Here is an 8,857-nt window from a genome sequence, read left to right as displayed (position 1 = left end):
AGCATGTGTGTGTGCAGTGCTATGGTAAAATATGCTTTAACATGCTGAAACCATAACACTGACTTGACAAACCTTAAAAAGAACATAAAAAATATATATATAATATGTTCTCATAAGAACCATTATATGAATTGAAAACCCCATACAGCCATACAATTATAATAGAAGAACTCCAAAGAACTCCTGGAAAACCTTAATGATTTAAATGCGCATTTAACAAAACTTAAAATGTTATTGATTTATTTATTTATTTATTAACAGTAGAATGCCTGCATTAAGAAAACAAAATTAAAACCTTTTTTTTTTTTATGCGGTATAAGCCTTAGTATTGAGAAGTCACAAGGCATGGCTTTATACTGAGAGCTATCGGGATGATGGGAAGCTGATCTCAGCTGGCCAACCGGGACACCACAACATGCTTTCGCCCCAAGGCATCAACACGATCCACAAACTGACCCCTAACAAGATCCCCTGGTGCTCTGTGCTCAGGACTGCTTCTCAGGGGACTTGAGAGAGAGAGAGAAAAAAAAGGAGAAGTTGCTTTGGGAGTCATTATTCTGCTTGCCAACAAGAATGTCTAAGAATAAGAGGACTAAGAATGTTTATCGTAAATTCCAAAGTAGCTGTTTCTGAAAACCTGAACTCGTAAAGCTTCTAGCCTTGGGCAAGATCTAAGAAATCAGTTTACAAGAAATCAAAACTGAGTCCTTTGTGGTTTTTAATTGGATGTTCTTGTCTCCCTCTAAAGGACAAACATTATTTCAAAAGTTACATGTGTTTACTGCCCTGTGCTACTTGCTACTTGCCCTGCTTCTTTAGTGACCTTACGGACCTGTATTTTGAAGCTTGTATTTGTTTTTAAGACACTTTCAAAAGACTTTGACTTTAATTATGTGCTTGTAAAGCCCAAATAACACATTACAAAAGACACTTGCCATTCTCGTGAGAACTAACCAAAGCATGCAGATAATGTTTTTTGGAGTTAAATTCTGTCACATTAAATTCAGTAAGTACACATCAGCTGATAGTAGTTGAGTTTGTTGAACTGCTCTAAATGAATGGAATGTAAAGGTCACTGACAAATTTCAGCAAGACTCATCTAGGTTAAGAAATGCGAGTAAAAAACTCAGAAGTGAAACATCACTATGAATGCATTCCCAGTATAAGAGAATATAAATGAATAGAATAGGATCTTAATTATAAGCCTGGGGCCAGCGGGATTCATTGTACTGTATGTGCTGCAGTGAAAAACAGAGTATAACTATACCTATAATTATAGATTATAATTATGCAGTGACCAGAAACAGTACATAATACACAATTTCAAAACAAATAAATGCGGATTAAAATGGGAACTGATTGATCTGGGTATATGGAACCAACAGAAAGATTTTATTGAATTTACGTTTTAATCCACATACACTGCTGTTCAAAAGTCATGCTCACCAATTTATCTATTTATTTGATCAAACCTTAAGTAAAATGTTTACTGTTTTCTGTTTTAACATATTTTAAAATGTATTTCTATGATGCAAAGCTGAATTTTCAGCATCATTAATAAAAGTATTTATTTATAATATATATATATATATATATATATATATATATATATATATATATATATATATATATATATATATATATATATATATATATATATATATATATATATATATATATATATATAACAAATAAACCGTTTCCTTGTTTTATGTTTGGCCACAAACTGTTTGCCAGAAATATACTCTCATTTGACACAAAAACTAGACTTTTGCAAATCCAAATCAAACTGTAATATTTTCAGAACACCATGTTTAGATGTGCAATATTTTTATCACACCATATCTTGTTGTTTTCACACCCACAGCTTTCCCTCACACAAAACGGATGGTTATATCATCTGTATGTTTGGTATTAAACTATTGTGTTCATTTGAGACTAAAGCAACAGAAACTCTACTCACAATCCATAACTTTACTCGATAGACAGGGTTCATCATTTTTGCTCTCTAGGTCTGAGATAAGCGCAGCCTGCTCTAGTCAAGTGATAACCCTATGTATCTAAATCTAAAAACCAGCAAAGTATTGAAGTGTTTTCACTCCTTAACAAATCCATCCATAGCAACACTATTATGGCCAATACTCTCTCCTGGCAATGTTCACTTGGATTTGGACAGTCTGTTACTAAATTGTATAATTGGGTACTCACTATTAAAGCAGTTAAACAGTGTAAATCGTCTCTTAAGGGGACAGTTCAGCCCAAAAATGAAAATTCTGTCATCATTCCCTCAAGTCGTTCCAAATCTGGATGAGTTTCTTTCTTGTGACTTTAAAAGAAGACATTTTTTTTTTTTTTTTCATATTATTGAAATTAATGGCCTATCAACCATTTGGTTAACATCATTCTTCATAATATCTTTGTTTGTTCTACAACAAGAAAGAAACTTATACAGGTATATATTCTATTTTAATATTTTAATTTTGGGGAGAACTATCCCTTTAAATTATATACACCTTATATCATGGCACTAGAAATGTCATTGGAAACAAAACTACAAAAACGTAAACCTTGCATGCATTGTGGAGAACAAAAAAGTTTTCCGAATGTGTAAATACTCTTATGTAAAAGGGTTTCTCTATTTCAGAACAGGGTGAACACAGCTCACATCTGAGATGACATTTGGCACAAGGTCCAATGCCACAAATGACATAACTGCACACATTTCGAATTGCATTGAAAGAACAGCAAGAATTGATTTTACAGATTACATCTGTTTATTCTGGGCCTAAGTTCATACACCATCTTACAATCAAAATTTAACAAAACTTACAATTTTTTTTTTTTTTATGTCATGTAAGTTTAATATTGAGATGATAGTCAAGGTTTTTATTAATGTTTTAGTAATCATTATTATTTCTTTTTACATTTGTCTATATAGTTTAAATGCTGTTTTCAATATGTCTATATAGTTTTTATTCATTTTTAATTCCATTTGAGTTATTTTAGTAGATCATCTTCATTTAAATGAAAACAAGCTTAGCAACTATCTAAAATAAAATATATATATGATGAGTTCATGCTAAAAAAGTGCCAACTCAATTTTTCTTCTAAAATGTATTTTTCTGAACCAAATTATATATATATATATATATATATATATATATATATATATATATATATATATATATATATATATATATATATATATATATGTAGTAAGTTTATTTCAAGGAATTACATTTGTATGGTTTTCACTAGCACTTACAGTATTTAATGTTTTTTCAATGCATTATGTTTTTCATTAATTCAGCTCTATGAGTTACATGGTCATCATTCTGAATAAATAATAGCATCTGACGTATGTTAAACTCCTGCTGTCCTTCCTGACATGCCCTCCTTTCAGCTTTAGTGACATGAGTTACTGGAAACATGAACTGTTTGCTTTGCGTACTTGACAACAAACTGGCCATATTTCTGATGGCATTATCTGATCGTGGGGAACCGGGTGTTTTACTACATAGTGGTGTGCAGAAATGTACCTCCTGACCTTGTTTACCCTGAAAGACCACATGAAAAAAACGATTTTACCAATTACAATAATACCAATGAGAGAGCTAGAATACTAGCCATTTACTCTGAAGATAAACTCACTTTTACTCGCAATCAAAATAAAATGTTTCAAGGTTTTATTTATTTATAAATGTATATATATATTTAAATTTTTTAAAACCTCATCAGTTTCAGCCATAACTGCTGATTTAACATGTTCTTGTCCCTGTTGACTATAGTTTAGAGAAGTGTGAGGTTTAATTTTACATTTATGGAATTTAAGGACATACTGTACATGGTCACCTTGCAGTCATCAAGTTCAGATGTCAGCGTGAGTAAAACCTTTGGTCATTACCCAGTCAACAAAGAACATGCAAGGATCTAACTCAGTGCTGAGCAAATAAAAATGACCTTAAACTCTATAAATACATACCAGCAGGACAAAGGTACGAACTGACATTCACTAAGTTAATGTGATGTGATATCATACTTTTGTCTGTGTTAAATATATATATATATATATATATATATATATATATATATATATATATAATGTATGTTTGTTATGTAAATAATAAATTTGAAATACCACACCTCTGTATAAAATATTATCATTATATATAAAGTAATTCACTAACCTAGTGACTTTGCAGTTCATACATTTGTCCTGCTGGTATATTAGTTTAAGGACATGTGTAAAATATAATATTTTAATGATTTAAAATAAATAAATATTATTAAATTAAATTAAATATGTAAATTAGGTTAAAAGTAATTAAATTATTAATTAAACTCTCTCTCTATATATGTTTATATTTTTATATTTTTTTAATGGTTATTTTAAGCATGTTACTTAAACATTTGCTGGGGTTTTCTGAGTGTCTGCAACAGTATGTGACAGTTTGGGCCTCTCCTTAAAACCATGTTCCTATTTTATCATCTACCAGACTTAAAGGATGTCTAATGGTTTAGAAAAGTAATAGCACAGCTCTCCTCAAACATCCATGCGATTTGAAGCATCTTCATGAGGTGCTGGATGAACTATGCACCCAAGTTTGATACAAACTTCAAATACAGCACCAAGCAACGATAATACTATATTCCATTTTCAGAGACAAACTCTCATATCTGTCCAGATTTAAAGATTATCCCAGGTGGTTAGGATTCACAAATCTAGCTCTACATCATGATTATGACAAACACCTTCTTGGTAGATAAAGACGTTTGCTTTATTTTTCTTCCAGCTACTCTTTCCACCCCCAAACTCAGCGAGAGTTACATATCTGATTCAAGCTCGCAAATCCCATTATGTGACTTTACTTAGCTTCAGCGTGTAGCAGCATGCCTTCTATTTGTTTCAATATGAGGAATGAAAATTGTGTTATATCAGAGCGCTCGATTTGTTATTAAATATAACAGAATATTATTTCTAACCGTGCTTGTTGCAATCATGTTTTCTGAAATAGTAGAAAATCATATAATTTGTTCCCCATTCTGAGTCATAAGCGTGCTAGTTTGGCAAAGAGTGTAAGCATTTTCCACTTCAGACAGACTTTGCTAAATTTTACCCTATTGTTCTTACTCTTAAACATCATTAAAGCTCTGCTTTAACACATTCAGAGGTGTGCGGCAGATAGCTTAACGCTACTAATGTGGAAAATTCTCCACTGAGGTGCAAAAGTCGTCCCTGACGGCCTCCCGGTGGTCCTGAGCTCGCCGAGGTCACGTGATCAGAATACTGACCAGGCTGATGGAGACAGGAGGCACCTCACACAGGAAGCTTTGGTCACAGAGTAGCCTTAAAAAGGTACTTCAGCCCCACAACATTTCACCTTGTGTGTCCTCGGGGCGCCTTCATGTCCAGAATAGGAAGTGATTCCCAACTGAGAGTTTAGAGATTTGTTTCACTTTAGACAAAAATGATGTGCCTGTTAAAAAAAGAATGCAAGTTTGTTGATAAAACTGAGTGCAATGCAGAATTCCGGATGTTCCAGATATTACTAGGATTTCTAGAGTTCATATCATAACTTTAACTAATTAGTAGGCCATATTTAGAGCCAAACTACATAGGCATTTGTATAAAAAAGACTTTTCAGTGACTATAAGCATTCATAAACTGATTAACAGTGTCACCATGTGGTAAACAGTATAAATGCAGGCTTACTAACCAGAAGGGTTATCAGTACGATTCACTTGAACGAGTCGGTTCGTTGCAATGAACTGGTTCAAATTCATTGATTCTTTCCATCGCTGTATTTCATATTCACAACCTGCACACACGAGACAACAATGTAACAGTTATAGTTGGTTTTCCAGCACGGTAAAGCTGGTCTGTTGGCTTTTAGTAACTTTTCATCAAGCCAGGTGGGGAAACCAGCTAGTGGCCAACCGGTTAAACACCTCCTTGTCAGGCTGGTTTGAAACGGCATCTTGAAGACTTTGAGGAAGGTCTAAATAACTTTTAAAATGCATCTCTCCATATAACACACCAGCACTAGATACATTTTGCAGAGACTTTTACTCTCCGTGTCCTTCATTTATATGAATTACAGTAGGCTACGTGTTCGGTTTACGTTTGTCACGTGACAAATGAACGAGGTAGACTATTTCTTGTTTCTTATCATTTATCTTTGGCTCGCTGCCTGTATTATAATGATAATAGTTTGGAGTTTGATCAGAAATGCTGTGTTTTTGTCGTTCAAGGAACGAAAATGTATAGCCTACAAGTCATTTTGTTGAAAGAAATTCAAAGTTAAACTGAACTTTCCATCGACCCATCACTAATTTGCCCACAAATTGGTTCGATCAAACGAACAATTCACAAATCGGACACTGCAGACACTCAATTTGCACTCACACTGGAGCACAGAATGAAACAAAGTGATGAGTGGACATAGATACAAATGTACAATTATAAATTGCTGTTTGTTCATGATGCTTATCATTTGTGTTTTCTGGTAGGCTACATCAATTGTATGCATGTTTGTACTGTAATGATTCACCAATCATTTAATTTCTTATAACTGATAAATTCAGTGACAGTATTTGTTGAAATTCAGACTGGTTTACTACTCCCTGGAAAGCTGGCCAAGTCTTCCAAGCACAGTAACACATGCACTAGCCTCAGTTTGCAGATAAACTGTGAAGAAGCACTGCAGCACTTTTTAACGGCATCTCTGCAGTGTTTCAGCAGGACTGAGCGTGGCCGACAGGACCGCGAGACACATTCAACCTTTACTGAGGTGAAAGAAATCAATAGAGACAAATAAACCTCAGGCCAGGAGTCCACATGGTTGGAGTCGCTCCTCATTCTGTGTCAACCAGACATCCTACTCAAGACTCAAGTAAGAGAGCCCCTGTTTGACATTATGTTCACTGTTACACAATTTATGAATTTTTACAGTAACTTCGATGATGCAATTTTGGACCCAACGGTTGTTCCCTCAGATAAGAGTGCATTTCAACCAAGAAACAAGGAGGCAAGAAGACCAGAGCAGGAGACAAGTTCATTTAATGGCAAAACCACAAATGTACAAGCATTGTAGAAAACCACATATAACAGTGCTTCATTTTATTGCTATGTGCATCCAAGACATTATTCTAACAAAATGAGAGCAAATTGCTAAGTGAAAATATCATAATAGAAAAAAAGTAACCATCATTTAATGATATTGGCACAGCTATGATGACTTCCCTAAAGGCTTTTCAACTTTATTTCGATTCAAAATACCGCATCTCTGAACCTCGTACTGACAATCAGTGTGTTTACTTGCACAGTCTTACACTGATTATGCTTAATAACCCAGCAGCATGTAAGGTCATGTTAACACACAAATGGTTATCTTTTATCAGTTGAAGGTCATAAACTGTTTAAGCCACAATCCAATCATTTCTAAACTCATGTAAACGTTTCTTGCATTGCCAGGATTGTAATGCATGTAAACACACTTAGTATCTTATAATACTTATTAGTATAGAATTAAAAACCCCATGAAATCCTTGGAGTTTTTGGTCATGTTGGGGCATTTTTCTTGGTAATAAAACTACCTATTTTCAAAGGGGTTTTTAAAGACAAAGTACTTGATGCTACTGAAAATTGCTGAAGACCCTGTTAATATATAGAATAATGATTGCATTTATGTGCTACAGCAGTGCAAGTTACCTTTGACAAAGATGAAACTGACCAGAATGAAAACAACCAAAAATATTCATCATACAAACCACCAAAATCTGTTCACATAACACCTCCTAAACAACTAATACAGTGAGGTATGCACAAATAATATCCTAAAGTTAACACTTATTATTAACAAGACCTCTGCTGTATTATTCAATGATCATGCTAAAAAAAAAAGCAATAGATTAATTAGCAACCCTGTAAATACCCTAAAAATATCTGAAGACACTGTTATAGGGAGACTGCTAAATCTGTTTCTATTTCAAACACTGATTTATCGTGTCTCTGTGTGTTTGTGCATATATGTTGTTGGCTTAGATCATTCAGTGGGTGTTTGGTGCTGTTGGCTTTAAAAGGCAGATTGTCGTTGCTGTGCATTTTGTAATAATGGAATTAACGGTGAGCTTCGTGGAACTAAAATACATGTTGTTCCCTATAATGTGCTTTAGTTATTCCTCGTCACATAGTGCAGCTTCTTTGTTTGAACAGTCTAGCATTCAAGAACCATGTTGTGCTGATAATGAGCCCAAAAACATGTCTACATAAGTACATAAACAGCTTAGTTTGATTTCATGCATTGTCATATGAAATATATCAGCATTGCCACAAGGGGCGCTATAGTAGGCATCAGTGTAAAGGCCCCAGTATACTTCTAACAAAGGTTGTTTTCGTTCTATGTTTGGGGGCAAAAAGAAGTTCGAAAAGGCCTGACGGTTTACTGTTTTCAAACATTCCGACATCCATTCCGCAGATGAATGTAAACATGACTCGTGCGTATCCCCTAAACACAACAACGATTAAATGATGGTTAAATGATGAACTGTAGGAAATCTAGGTGTGAGATGGGCACCAACAGTCAAGTTTATAGACAAAAGAATAATGATTAGCAGCAGTTCAGAGTCAAGTATGATGTTTGCAATGCAAAATAACCATAATCAGTCCTTCATGGGAAGTGTGAATGTCTCATAGTCTGTAAAACGTTAGTTACTTTATTTTATTAAACTGGATAAATTGTTACACCTTTATATATATATATATATATATATATATATATTTATTTTATTTTATATATATATATATATATATATATATTATATTTATTTTATATATATATATATATTTTATGTTCAT

The sequence above is a fragment of the Carassius gibelio genome, chromosome B11 (genome assembly GCF_023724105.1).
Source record: "Carassius gibelio isolate Cgi1373 ecotype wild population from Czech Republic chromosome B11, carGib1.2-hapl.c, whole genome shotgun sequence".
NCBI classification, from domain to species: domain Eukaryota; kingdom Metazoa; phylum Chordata; class Actinopteri; order Cypriniformes; family Cyprinidae; genus Carassius; species Carassius gibelio.
This window is presented reverse-complemented; position numbering follows the sequence as displayed.